This window comes from Microcebus murinus, chromosome 12 (assembly GCF_040939455.1).
Source record: "Microcebus murinus isolate Inina chromosome 12, M.murinus_Inina_mat1.0, whole genome shotgun sequence".
Classification (NCBI taxonomy): domain Eukaryota; kingdom Metazoa; phylum Chordata; class Mammalia; order Primates; family Cheirogaleidae; genus Microcebus; species Microcebus murinus.
The window spans coordinates 51,212,952-51,228,801 of record NC_134115.1 but is presented as its reverse complement, the minus strand read 5'-3'; positions in this window follow the sequence as shown (position 1 = coordinate 51,228,801).

Below are 15,850 nucleotides of genomic sequence, written 5' to 3'. Positions count from 1 at the left end.
TCTTGCACCTTTCCAGTCACCTCTGGGATAGTAGCTGTCATGATGGGGCAGATGAGAAGGGCTGCTTGTCTTCTTTACTGCTCTACAACGAAATGCATGGGTTGTGCAGATACACTGCATAGCTGCGCCCATTACTAGGTCTTATATTTGGAGAAACGCAAATGGTTAGAAATGCATAGAAATCCTGCTAGGCTTTATTTTATGGATAGGTCTTATTTTTAGGGAAGCACAGTACATAGCATTTCACTTCTATTAGTTACTTAACATTGAAAACCTCTAAATAAAATCCTGTAAAGCCTCCAAAATATATTTTAGAATATTTCGACTTATATCTTTGTAAACTATTTACCATGTGCCACTTTTTCATGAATTATGTTGTTTAACCTAACAATCCTCTGACCCAAGTACTATTGTTATCACCATCCGATAGATGATAAGACTTGAGGCAGAGAGTTTAATAATTTTCCTAATGTTCCACAGCTAAGAGCTAGCAAATCCAAGGTGCAGCATGACTTCAGTGTCCATGCCCTTGGCCATTGTATCACTTTACATGGCAAAAAGAAATCAGATTCAATCATCAGCCAAATTCTTCTATCCTAAGTTTTTAAAAATATTGCTAAGAAGAAATTTGTGGGTCAAACTTTAATATAATTTTTCAGAGTTCAAGTCTGAACAACTTGTAGAAAATTACTTAAATAATAGTTGTAAATCTGTATCTGTCTTGTAAAGGCTGGGTTCATGAAAATGGTTTTTGCTGTATTACATAGGGATCTCTACGATTTCCGTGAACTCTTTTTCTATAAGTTAAATATGCTACATTTAACTGCATTGATGACACTCTTCCCAGTATCTGAAAATCAATCTCTGATCTTACTTTCGTTATTGTGAGTTGTAGCAATTCTGTAGTTAGAATAGAATAGGTAGACTGTCCCTACTGAACTAATAAAAGATGAGTTAAGTTTTCATAGGCTGGCTTGGAGCTAGAACAGACTGTAATCCTGGCACATGCAATTTAGATATTGTCAGAATTTCTATTGATCTGTACATTTTTCTTTCCTGGTTTATTCAATTCCAGTGAAAAAGAATTAGGTACATTATTCTTTAAAAATAATAAAAGTTAAAAAACAAATGAACCAACAATTATGCTGAAGTATCATGGGGCCTAATGGAATTTGTTTACAGTGTTTGGCAGCTTAAACTTTGTAATTTGCATACCTCTCTGTTATTGAATTTACAGCTGAGTTCTTGGATTTTTTTTTTTCATCTTATGTTGTCTGCATATATTTCTTTGTGTAATTAGTGTAAAATGTTTTATTTTGGCTTCTGTTATTTAATTTAGCAAAGTACTTTGAGATATATTTATAAGTTTGTCAATTTTATCCTTCAAAAGTGGGAAAATTTCTGTTGAACCTTAGTAAATTCTGGTTTATTTCCATCCCTATGAAAGGAAAATTTACCAAAGTAGCAATGCAATTTGTAAACTTAGAGAACTTTTCTTTTTGCCTTGCTCCTTTCTTTTTAACCCTTACCTCATTTTTGCTGTTTCCTTTCTTTCCAGCCATCCTTGAAATCAGAATGTTCTTGAGATTTACACACAGAAAGGAGACTGGAAAGAAGAAAAAAAGGTAGGGAGAGATTGCTTTAAGGATCTTTTCCCCTAAAATCTAATTTAGGAATATTGTTTGAACACACCTTGAATAGAAAGCATTAAAATATAAAACTTATTTCATTTTGAAGTGCTCTGTTTATGATTTAAGGTCAATTTTGAGCAAAAATTTTAAGTACTGAAGACGTATCTTTGAGATCCCCAGCCTTTTTTGTCTATTCTCCATAGTCACTTCAGTTTCCTTTCTCCCTTCACTCTGTCACCACCACATACCCCGGCAAGTTCTTAGAATTCACTCAAAGTCTCATTCCTGCTTCATCAGGGACCCGTTTTTAGGATATGATGTCCCTCCATATATGTCTTCTGTTAAAGGACTAGTGAATAAGTAGATTATGGATCTAGGTATTGGAATGTGAATTTTAGAATAGATTAAAATAAAACTTAGTCCCAGAGTTCCAGGATAGTGAGGAGGATAACAGAGTGGGGAAGGGAGACAAATCAGTATAGTATATACTACTTTATTGTGTGAGTAAATTCTTTGATATGCTCACAGCAAGAAGTAAAAACAAAAACTATACATATATATGTATGTATTTATGTATATTCTCTTTTCCAGGCATTTTTGTATTTTAAAACTTATATTTGAGATGGGAAGGGTTTTTATTCTGTGTTCAAGAAATTCTAGGAAAAAAACATGTGAAAGAAGTTTGAACATGTATATATATATATATATATATATATATATATATATATATATATATATATATATGGCATTAATTCTTTTTAAATTACCTTTTAACAGTTTGATCAGTCCCTGAGAGTTTAACAAAAATCTATATGACTAAACAGAGTGAACTAAAACCATCTTTAAAGTTTTATGCTATAAGTCCCAGTAGGAATTCAGATTCAGAAAGAAATAAGAGAAAAGCATTGAACAAATAGTAGATTGACCAAGTTCACAAACAGATCCCTGTAGCAAATATGGACACACAAGGTTAGTTGTCTTGTCCTGAATGCACTGACTATGTGAATCACCCAGGCAACTCTCTTTGAGTTTCTATTCTCTAAGCATTTTTATGATTATGTGTTAGCATCCAATGCAGATGTATTAAAAAAATACAGAATATTCTGGTCTTGTGATCCTATGTCTATGTTACAGTTTTCATTGTTGACTAATGAATTGATCATTTTACATATCATTTGATTAATGTGGATTGCCCTCTTCTCTTCAGACCTGATAAATTAGGTTTCTGAGCCTATATAATTGAAGGGCAGACCTTGGACTAGATGAATTCAATAATGGAAATGTCCTCTTACAGCCTCTTGGAAGCCAGCCTGCCTGCTTCACTGGGGACACTGTCACTTTACTGTGTTCCTTTATTTTGAAATTTCACATTTATAATTAGAAGAGAGAACACATAAAAATGTGTTTTATTGCAGGACATTTGTCTCTTTCCAGCTAAATGTACAGAGATGGGTTTTTTTCCTTCCTCTCTTCTTTCCTTATTTTTCTTCTAAAGTTTATGTGGATCTTGCCTCTAGAGTTAACTGAGGTTAAGAAATGTTTATAAAAATACATTAAAAAGTATGAGAAGAATCTGCAGGGCACAGTTGATGGTGGGGAGAATAGGAGGAAAAGGATGATTTGTCATCATATTTTATATTTTATAAACCAGCCCACTTCTGTGTAGTTAAAAGATGTGTAATGTTTATTGTTGTTGTTCATGCTGATGTTAAAGAGAGCGAATACAACTTAAGTACTTGGTTAATTTGTGAGTATGTTTGATGCAAAGAGCACATAAATATAACTTTATGAATATATAATCTTGCTAGTGGCAGCTGAAATTATTTCTGGTCATCATTATGGCTTTTTTCCAAGGTCAATGCTGCCTGTTTGCTGGTAAGATTTTTGAATTGTTTTATTATCCTGCTTGAACTGTGTCAAAACAGTCACTTGATTTCTGAATCAGTTATTCGGAATTCTGTGCTTTGAGTCAATTCATTTCCTGGCATCTCAAAGAATTCCAGGACTTAGAAGAACTGATTGGGGAATATTATGCCTTGTCTTTCTCCTGGCTCTGGGTAGGATTCTCTGTCACAGTCCAATCTGTGGTGGCTTGATTTCCAAATGAAAAAGGAACCTTCATTATGGTATGTTGGGGAGATTTCTCAGGACACTGATGAAAGTTTTATGAAAGAATACAAGGAGGTGGGATAACTCATAGAAAAGAATGTAATACTAACAGAAACTAATAGAACAGTCACAGAAATCTACATAGCATGCTTCTTTTTTTTCCCCCTTCTCTTTCTAAATTATTTGTCTTCACTCTGTAAATGCAAACTCATACACCCAACAGAAAATTTGGAAATATTTTTTGTCTGGTATTTTTTGTAAGCATAGAAATTTCTATTCTCTATAGAATTTATTATATATGCACTTTGAATTAGTACTTAAAGGAAAAACAAATGCATATTTTCAAGGTAAATATTCCTAATTTCATGCTGATAAAGATTACCATTAGTAACTCCCTATCTTTTTGTAGCATGTAATAGTTTGTCACACATTTTTACATATTTCTAGCAGGAAATATAACACTATTTATTCCAAATTCAAATGAAGAAATTAAGATTTATTAGGTGGCTAATGGCCAAGGTCAAAAGCTTACAGTTGGTCAACACTAGCAGTCAATGCAGGTCTTTGGCTACACAGAATAATACAGAGTACACAAATCCAAAAAATCCTAACATTTGGACCACAATATTCTCACCATAATGCTCTCCATTATATTAATGTAAGAACACTAAAAAAATATAAGCTAAAGGGAGAAAAGCATCGAGTCATTATACTCTACTAAATGTTAAATAAATTAGCTCATCACAGTAGGTGGCAGAGAATGATAATAGAGAAATAAAAAAAGAAAGAAATATCTAAAATCCTTATTATATTCATTAGCTCATTTATTCAATTATTCAACAAATACTTAAACTCTGCAGCCAGTCATATTACTCTAGGTCCTCAGTTACCATAATAAACAAAATAGATATTATTTTGTCTCCTCAGTGAGGAGATTTTAGTCTATGGGGGAAATAAACATGAATTATGTGAGTCTGTAGTTATAAACTGTGCTAGAAACAAGGAGAGAAAATTAGTAAGGATTTATGAAAGTAGAGAACAGAGGCACCTGATTTAGTCAGACCTATGAAGGCAGCTTCTCTGAAAAAGAGTAGGGTATTAGATGTGAACTGTGAACCGGAATTTATAAGATGAGGGGAGTTAGGAAGGATTCATGCTTTCCTGGCAGAGACAAATCACATCGAATGTCCTGAGTTAGCAGGCAACATGCTACATTGAAGAACTAAAAGAAGGGCAACACATGGAGTGGACAGACCAGATCTAACAGGGCATTTTTTGCAGAGGGAGGGAGAGCAGGAGGCATAGAGGATCTTGTTGACCATAGTATATCTTTTGAATTTTAGTCTAAGAATAGTAGAAAATCACTGAATGAGTTAAATCAGAGACATGAATTGATCAAGTATTTGTTTTTCAAAAGGTAGCTCTGAAGGTCTAGTTCCAATAAGTCAGTAGACCTTATATCAAACTGATCCTCCTCCATACAGCGATAATAAATCAGAATAGCTCTTACATCTCTTATCTCTTAAAGAAATAGAATTGGTAATTAAAACTCTCCTCAAGAAAAATCCAGGCCCAGATGGCTTCATTGGTGAATTCCACCAAAATTCTAATGAAAGAAAATTACTGTTCTTACACTAAACTTTTCAGAAAAAAAGAGAAAGAAGAAACATTATCCAACTCGTTTTGTAAAGTCAGCGTAATGGTGATATCAATTCCAGATAGGTTCATTACAAGAAAAGTACAGACCAATATTCCTCATGAACATAGTTGTAAAAATCTTTAATGAAATATAAGCAAATCAAACCCAGCAATACAGTATATAAAAGTTGAATGCATCATTTCAAGGGAGGTTTATCTCAGGAATGCAAGGTTGTTTTAATATTTTAAACACAATATGATTTATCATACTAACAGGTTAAAGGAGAAAAAGTCATACGTCTTTCTCAGGCCAAAAAGCATTAGGCAAAATTTAACACCCATTCAAAATGGAAACCTATCAAGATCTAGGAAGTAAAGAAAATTTCTTCAACCCGATAAAGAATATCTGCCACAACCTACAATTTGAGAACTGTGTTTTATTAAACCTAATAATACCATTGCAGCAAAGAGCCAGGAAACCTGATGCTACACCCAGATGTCCTATTCGCTAGTGTGGCACTTTTATCAATCACTCATCAAACCTCCTGGAAATTATTTTGTTCATATATAAAATGAGTATGCAATAATATTTATTTCAAATGGTTTTTGAGAGGCTCAAATAATGTAACTATGTGAAAGTGCTTTAAACATTATAATGTGCTAATTAAGCTTGATTTGATGGAGATAATGATTATGGAGACCTTGAAAATTAAAATTCTTTAACTTTCTCTAACCAGTACCCTGAAAGCCCTAGAAGAGGAAATCCCCTAACTTTGTATTACCTTGAAGTAGTTTCATTATTTTAGGGCCTGGAAAGCAATTTATTAATAGATATATTAAAATTCTTTGCTTGTCCAGTGTCTCCTTTTGAGTTGTCTGACTTCTCATTAGTTTTCCCATTATAGTCAAATGGACAGTTTCTGAACATGAAGGTCAATCAGATAATGGGGCCACTACCTTGAGCCCCTCGTGGAAGATCTAATGAAAGAAAATAGGGAAATAATGGATTAAATTATTACTTGTTAATTTATTGGTAGATTTTAATTTTTTAGGCTATCCCTAATTCCTATCATCAAGGGCAATTTATTGTCACACTTCAGCTCTTTCTTCTGTAAAGTCAGTCACGTTCTTCTTATACTGAAACCAACAGAGAGTGTCACCTCCTAAAGAGGTCTGCAAGATATAGAAAGTGATCTTAATGCTTTCTAATATTCTTCACTCTTGTGCAGCACTAATTGCTAAACTCAAAAGTGTCCTTGGTGCTAGATAAAACTTTATAGCAGAGGAAACTGGAACGTATATGATATTTATGCAGAAATTAACAAGTTCATTATTTTTTCAAACTATTTCTATTATTGATAACATATAAAGCTTAATGAGATTTCCTCCCTTAGGGCTCAGGTACTTCTAATTCAGATGTCAAAATGTAGGAAATTATAATTCCATAATAATAATGAAACAATACTTCTTTTTTTACATGCCTAAAAGAAATTCACAAATCTTATATTAATTCATTGATTGTCACAGGTACTGCATTGTAATTCAGACTATTTCTCTGTTTCTATTATAATTTTGTCTCAATCAGCCAAAGAAAGGTCTAGATGTGGGACTGTAATCATGAAACACATTTTTGGTCAGGACTCAGAATTGTGAGAAAAGTCAGTGGTTGTTTTGGCCAACTCTTGGCATCTGGCAGGATAGTAGGCTCTGAGATTTTCAAGGACTTTAGAAATAATTTCCTTCAAATCTCTGATTGTAGAGGTTAGAAAATAGTTAATTATTCATCTAGAAGTAAGTCCCCAGATGTCAATGGAGTCAGATTTCAGATCCCAGAAGAATTTAGGTTAGGTTAAGGATTAGGTTAGAATTTAGTGGTAAGATTCAGAGATATTGTTAAATGGTGCAAGAATGGTTAGATCCAGGCTAAATTTGCCTAAACCATAACCTAGGTGTCATAGGGCAGGATGCTGGCCTCAGGGAACAAATCCAGAGCACAGGTGCTGGGATTGGATATGTGATCACAAAGAACCCACAGCAAGATTGGCCTCAGGTGAGTCAGAATGTGATGGCCTGAGATCTCCTGTTACTTATTTTCTCCGATGAATGGATATTCCTGGATTCTGAACTGATGGTGGGACTTTAGTGTCCCAAGGGGAAGATTTGAACCCTGGAAGTCAGTGTCTCAGGAGTGGGGCTTCTAGCTATAGGTTAAGAAGAGTGTCTCAGGAGTGGGGCTTCTAGCTATAGGAAAGACTCAGGCTCTTCTTTCCCTACCTGTGCCCCACCCCCAACCCTCTATACTACTCTTTTTCCCTTTTCCTACAGTTTCATTAATACCTTAAGAGCCATTTGTCTGGAATAATATCATCCCGGTTATCCAGTAGTGATCCACTGAAATGACGAAGTGCTTGTGGTGTGGATTGATATGTTAGGTTAGAAGAATGAAATAAGTCACTTATATGACAATGGTTGTCACAATGGTGACTTTTCCATTTTGAGTAATCACAGAGAATGAGTATCAGCTAGGGCCCAGGTGGATCCAACTTCTGTATTGTCCCAAAGAAGTCCATTAAGCAACTAAAAGTAGTGTCTCTAAACTTTAATTGCTTCTCCTGAAGCACAGTAAAAGAGAGCTGATTTAGAACCCATAGCACCAATTCTTAAAGTCTCTGGTTTCTTCTTTCCAATTCCCTTATCCTCCACATCTTCCCCAGAGGCTCACCTTCTGAATCCTGCACCTCTCACTCTCAATACTGTGAAAATGCCTTGCCAATACAGTTCACTTCCTCTTTCTCTACCCTAACCTACACCTCTAGCTTTTCATCTGCAAGAAGCTACTTATTCCTGGCAGTATTGGATCACTCTAGGATGACCAGAAGACACAGGAAATATATTTGCTTCCCCTACCAACCATAAGTCACAGAACTCCTGGGTACAGTTTTTTTCAGTTTATCTTTTTTTCTCACAAAATGTTTTGCAAGTAATTTCTGCATAATTAAAATTCTCCACCTGATTAACAATGAAATGAAAGTCAGGAACTCTGAGAAGAGTTCTAAATTTGAAATTGAGTGCATGAACACAGAATGGAAAATTATACCTAAGTTTAAATTTGAAATGTTGAAGGATTATAGCATGAATGATCCTCTGAGTCATGTTTGAACTCATCAAAACTAAGGGATACTGTCAGTGGTGATTCCATTCTAAGAGTGTTTTAGTTTAATTCTTGCTAAGCTCGTAAGTAAACTTATGGCCTTGAACAAATTACTTAAACACTCTGATGCTCATTTTTCTCATAAGGAAAATGTAGGGAATTAGCCTAGGTTAATCTCCAATTTTCCAACAAGGTATGAAAATCTATGAAAGATAACCAGGGATGAGATAAATCCTTAGGATATCTGCTTTTTCTATGTAGGACTTTCTGTATAAGTTTTCATTCACCATCCATTGCTGTGTACTTGACATCAGTCATATTTCCTTGAGATAAGTTCTCAAAATTTCAACACAGAGTGCTTTTAAAATGTCCTTTTATGTGATGCTTATCAAAATTAGAAATTTTCATTAAGTTATTGTAAGATAATTAATCAAAATTAATGAATTACGCATACCCTTCCTCTTATAAATCACAGAAAAAAATGTAGCCCACTTCTTCATGGGTCTTGAGTTTATTTCTTTTAGTTTTAATACATTTTTTTAGACATATAGTCCTATTTTCTTATTTGTTTTCCATGAAAATCACCTTTGACATGTATGCTTTTAGTAACTTAATGAAATTCAAGTGTTTTGTATAAAACAAGGTTCTTTTTTATTTATTGTTTTCAATTTAGGGCCTAAAGTACTAACACGAAGGTAACATCTTCCAGGTGGTTTTTATTTATTAGTGCCAGAAAAAAAAAGAAAAGGAACTAGCTACTTTTGTAATGAGAATTTGCTGTTGCCTCCAGCATAAGAGGCTTTATTTCCTAAGGCAAGAAAAGTTGACCTTTGGAATTTCATACTTACAACTAAGACTATAGGTATAAAGCTGTTTCAAGTTTTATCATTTATCAGCATGTGATCTTAGCAAAATTACTCAAGCTCTCTAGGCTCAGTTTCTACAATTAATAAGGTGTGGACAATGTTAGGTATCTCTCATGGATTATTTGAAGATAAAGGTAATACTTATAACATACCCAGAACCTGGTGAATGCTCAGTAATGTATTGATTGATAATTAATTAATTAATTTTTTTAGCCCTGGCTAAAGTACAGTGGTATTATCACAGCTTACTGTAACCTCAAACTCCTAGGTTCTGGTGATCCTTCTGCCTCAGCCTCCCAAATAGGTAGGACTACAGGTGTGTGCCTGTGCCACCACCTCTCGCTATTTTTTTCAATTTTTTTTGTACAGACGGGGTTCTTGCTATTGCTCAGTCTGGTCTCGAACTCCTGACCTCAAAGGATCCTCCCGTCTTGGCCTCCCAGAGTACTAGGATAACAGTCATGAGCTGGTGTGCCCTGCTGGATAATGTTATTACTTTAAAGGGTTTTTCCTATGATTTGTTGAGAAAAGGGAAGTTAAAAAGATTTTCGGGAATAGGCATGAAGAATAGGGCCCAAAGAAAGCGATGTGGAATCATTTTTATTGTACCCTCAGTATTTTAATTACATTTTTTTTTCCCCAGAAGCTATCTATGAAGATAATTTTTGTGTAGGCATAATTTATCCTTCTATAAACTAAGTAGTTTAAAAGGTGTTCAGTTGGTAAGAATTACCTTCTTCTAACAAATTAATGTATGAATTAGATTCAATTATCAAAACTGATATACATTTATTATTTTATGGAATATTTTAAAGAGCTAATTCATTCTACCTATAGAGGAAAGAAAATTTGAGTTTAGGGAGGTATTTAGTAAAGGATGGAGCTCTTGCTTAGAAATCAGCAAACTTGGATGCTGTTCCTATCTTCAGCCAAACTTTTCGTTATGCTTCTAGTCTACTGAAACAAGGAGCCCAAACCAACCAGCTTAAAGTTTAGTGGAACTCTTACTGTGACTCCATCCATCTTCCCCTGAAGGAAGAATCCTCTTTCTATGAACCAGAACTTTGTAGAGAGACAGAGCCTAATGGGCTAAGTTTCTTCAGATTTTATCATTTTACTTTTATGTGTTAAGTGCTTGAAATATAACAGGCACTCACGTAATTTTTGGAAGAATGAAGAAACAGTGCCTAGCTCATCAGAAGCATTTATTTCCTGGCTAACTTGCTTTCCCACTCTTCAGAGTAAAGAAGAGTCCTTTTAATTCAGGTCCTTTGAATTCTAGCAAGGTTCTGTGACCAGCTACCTAACTTGTCTGTGGCTATGCACCCCTACGTATATCTCATCTACTGGTGGTTACTGCGGAAACTTATGCTGGAACTCCTGTCCTTGTCTACTGCTCAGATTTACCCAAATATCCAACAGATAATTGCCTTCATTATCTATCTAGGTTCTGGGCCGAGACATATTCACTCAACAAGTGATGGTCATTCTCATCACTTGTTGAGACCTGATGCTAATAGGAACTCTATAAACAAAGGTGAGAAACATGCAGACTTATTCAGGGATCGTCAAAGAATTTAGGTCAATTTAGGAGCATATCTCAGGAAGTTATTGAGCACCTACTCTCTGCCAGGCATTAGGCATCAGGCTACATCTTCTCTCTTGAGAGATCACTTTCACTACTGTCCCTTCCAGTTTAGTATTCTAAGTTCTGTATATCTAGGCTTGATTCAGCTTCTGAGATACAGCGTGTTTAGACAGTTTCACCCAAAGGATGTCATATCCATCAAAACTGATCAGTCATATTCATCAAGACTGGCCATTATTTCTTGGTAAATTTTGTTGTTCTCTCCCTTTAAAGTTTTATTAAATTAGTGTCAGTCAGGGTAACTCACAGCAGAACTTCTCAGGAAAGATGGAGGTTGCCACTGGCATTCAGTTGTATATTGTCAATCTCCAGTAGGGATTAGCTGAGTGGAAATGACACTTTAAAGTGGGTAAGGGAGGGGGAACATCAGTGTGTAGTTTGCCTCCAAAGAATCCTTAATGTTGTTGTCAAATTTGGCCATGCATTTAACTGTTATGAATGTGCTCAACTATATTAGACAGGTAGAGGAAAAAAGCTATTATTAAAGAAGTGATAAAATGCCAAATACTGAGGCCAAGGTGAATACTCTTTAGATGAAAACTTTTTAAATTTCTTTCTACAAAAGAAAAACAGAGAATTGCTTTTTTGACCCAAGATATACCCAAGGATCATTCTCAGCCACTTAAATCATAATATAAATATAACTTTATTTAAGTTTGGAAAATTATCACAAATCAGACATCTCATGTTCAACCATATTAAGAATTCATGTCTCACTCATTGCCTATGACTCACAAGTATTAACTAAATATAACATCTAGATTTTACATTTTTCACTTCTAAAGTAGCCTCCTCCATTTTAACTTTGACCCCTGGATATTTTAGTTTTCTTATTGGGTTTCAAATACAGCTCTTTAAATTCATGTTGAAACTACTCTTATCAATTAATTCTATACAACTTCTTTCCCTTCCATGCTTACCACACATCCACTGTAGAACTAAACTCCAGTATCCATGGCAAGATTAGAAACAAATATGGTAAAGTTTTATCACCTTCTCTGAATTCTACCTCCATCACAATCAATCTTAACCACAATATTTTATCACAAAGGTGCTATTTTGCTGTCCTCATTTCTTCTTTCTATTATACTGGGTGGTATCATATAAGCAGTGAAAATAGATTCTTGGATTCAGACAGATCTCAACTGGAGTTTTGCCTCTCACACTTAGTATCTGGGAGTCTTGGGACAATTCACTTAACTACCAGAACCTCATTTCCCTCATTGATAATATGGAAATAATTATGTATGTCTTCAGGGCACACTGTGGGCGTTTGATGAGAATGTGCTTGTGAAAAGACTAAGAAACTGTAGGTTCTTAATAGATGCTGGTTTACTTTCCCCACTCATACCTTCCTTTCCTCAGTGAACAAACTGATTATGAAGATCCTACAATTTGGTTCAATATATGATTATTGGAGGGGGGCAGTGTTGTAATATGGTTACTTTTCCAGTATAAAGAATATTGGCTTATTTACTGAAGACTTTTTTTCCTGGATGACTTATGTACTGTTTCTTTTCACTTCTAAACAAGATGCTTCTTTTTCTCTGCATTAGATTATTGGCAGGAAGAGCTTTGACTTGGCTCTGGAGGCAGGCTGCACCATCAGGGGAGTTGCAGACTTTTTTACTCATTCCACTAAAACTATGAACAAGAACTAGAAAACTGATAAACTCTATAAAGATTTTTTTAGCTGATTCTTTTCCTAAGAAACTTCTTATTTATGTATGTTGTTTCATTTGGGTCCATTGCCCAAATCGATAATTATTTTCTTTTCAGAAAACTATTCTTAAAGCTTAATATAGATTTTTCTATTTTACCAATCCTGCACTATTGTCTGCCAAATCAGAAAGTTTTCAATCTGGTTCAGTGACTTTTGCTGAAAATCGTGCAAATTTCAGCAATATCCTCTGACATTTTGCCCAGAATGTGTAAAATTATTATTATTAATTATTTATAGACTTGGAGTTAGAGTACTTTAGAAATAGTGCTTTATAAAGAGCATACAGAATAAAAATTATAACCACAAAGGCGGCACAAAAATTGCCAGTCATAGTGTAAAACAATATTATTTAAGGGTATTATAAATTAATAATTACAGTACTGGCATATATGTGCCAAAATATTGCAATGCATGTGGCTTTTTGAGTATGAGAGTAGTAGGTGAGTTTATAACTATAAAAATAGTTAAGGACTTGTAAATTTGTGCTAAGGAACAATTACTTCTTATACTGAATAACCTGATTTTTAAATATAAAACTTAAAATTCAGAGGGATTTTTCTTGAAAATGAATCTGGAACTTTCCAGAAATGCTTGATGTTGAGTGTGAGGAATGTTAATAAAGTTTACTAAAGACTGTATACTACTAGGGCATTTATTCACTTAGTAAATACTAATTAAATGCTTACTATGTATAAGTTACTTGACTAGGTAGGCAGTGTGAATAAAAAGATGATGAAGACATTGTCCCTGTTTTCAAGAAACTTGTAGATTGGGGGGGAGATATAAATGCTAATAAAGAGTTTCATAATTTATGGTAGGTACTCAAAAATAGAAAATGTCAAAAAATGTAAAAAGATAGGAGACAAATTCACTTTGGCTGAACCTCAGTAAGTTCATGCTTGTATGAAAAATAATAACTAAGGTAAACTAATGCCAGTTATTAAATACTGTGACAATTCTAGAACTTGGGTAAAGTGATGTTATAGCTTGGGATAACTCCTAACACATAAGATGGTATTTTAAAAATTCAGAAAATTTTAGGGATAACAATATGCAAATGAAATTTCAGGCTCCAAATATTTCTCTGCTTCATGTTAATGGGAGGCTGAAGTTCTTAATTAGAGCATACATAAATTCCTTGGAATGCTAGGTGACAAAGTATGTGTATAAGCTGAAGAGGATTTTTGTGGGTAAAGGGTCCACAGCTTAAATCAAAGTCCTAAAAGTGTTTATAATCTATAAAAGTTTTAAGAATTCTGAAGCTACAGAATTTGGCCACCCCCTCAAAGTTTCACTATTGGAACTTCAGTATTAATTTCAACAATTAATTTTAAGAACAAATGCTCTGGAGTATGGAGTATATGGAGTTGTAGTAATTGATAAATCTTAATAGGTCAAGGTTTCTGCTATTCCTGAGACTTTTTTTCTATAAATCCTCAAAGATAACAGAATTAGGCCATATTTATTTAATTTTTTTTTTACTTTTTATACTTTTAGTTAAGAATAATAAGACAGGAATCTATAACTTGATTTACTGTTCAGCAAGTGTGGGACTAACAACCATTTTCCTTCTACTCATACTTAAGAAAAAATAATCAGGCAATTAGAGGATACAGTTCTTAATGTATTGAGACACATTATTGAAACTATGGTCCATCTGGATTTGTTAAAACACCACAAACCTCAGGCTTCAAATGTTTCCCATTAATTTGGTTCGCCATTTTAAAATGCCTATAATATTAAGTATCATACAAAAAATGTAACAGTATGTAGAAGCAAATGATAATTTCATTCTGCATCTATAAAAAGCTTGCTAGATGGATTTTTCTTATTTGCATATTACACCTGGATCACGTGATATGGCCAATTTAAGTGGGACCCAGCATGGCACAGCAAAACAATACAGGCATTCAAAGTCACCTAGCATTTATTGGCTATGTGGCATTTGGGAGTTTGTCTAAGAATCAGATTCTTCATGAGTAAAAATAAAACCTAGATTGTTATAATGATTGTTAACAATTCACATAAGGTATTCTAGTGTTTTACATATACTGGTGATCAGTAACATTTTCATTATTAATTATCACTTAGAAAGAAACAATTCTGATTAAAAAGAATAGAATGCCGCTTACTGAAAAATGTATGAAAAAGCCATTCATTTTTCTCTAGACTTTAATCTTGTCATCTACAAAATGAAGTTATTAAAGTTTCTAATATTCTATCCAACTCTAATATCCATACTTTTACAAAAAACAAATGAATATATGTCTGTGTTAGAAAGGGCTCTTTTCACTTAATATCAATAATCATAATTATCCAACTAAATGTGTTTTTTAAAAAATATATTGTTTAGAGATCACTTAACCCAGTGTTCTACTATAGCTCATAGTAAAACAATACTGTTTCTTCATTGTGCCATTCTTAAAATATGGTTTTAGAATTTAGGCTGTTTCATGCTGGCTTACAGTATTGAGAATGTTCTCTTGACATAGTAAGATAGGTATTAAATGTCAGAAGCCACAAGAGAGAAACAAGTTTTACTTTTAAGCGACTATTGAGTATCAGGCATATTTGATTTTTGATATTATTTCTTTTTCAGTCCTGGACATAATGCTCCAGGTTGCTTTATTTAGCATGACTTCCTCAAGGAAATGGGCTGAGCCTTACTGTTTTGATATGAAGGTGGGTGAGTAGCAATCTTATCAAGCCAACGTGACATGGTGTTTCTCATCTTGAGAGACTTCCAGGTAAAGAAATATCTTTTAAATAAAGCAAAAAAATGGAGATCAAATGCTGTGCCCATTCCAATCAATGTGACTGACAGAAACATAGGTTTTTAATGATTATTTTGGTAACTAATTTGGTTACTAAATTTATTAATACCATATGAAATAACACTATACTTCCTAAGCAAGATGTAACTTTGTTGCAAAAAATTTTCTACTTGTTCTCTCTCATAATTTTGATTTATTTATTTGTGCATTTATAACTCTATTTCATTTCAAAGTAGATACTGGTTAGTAATTTTCTTTATTAAATGAATGGTTTAAATAGAAATAATTATGAAAAGTTAAGAACCATTAA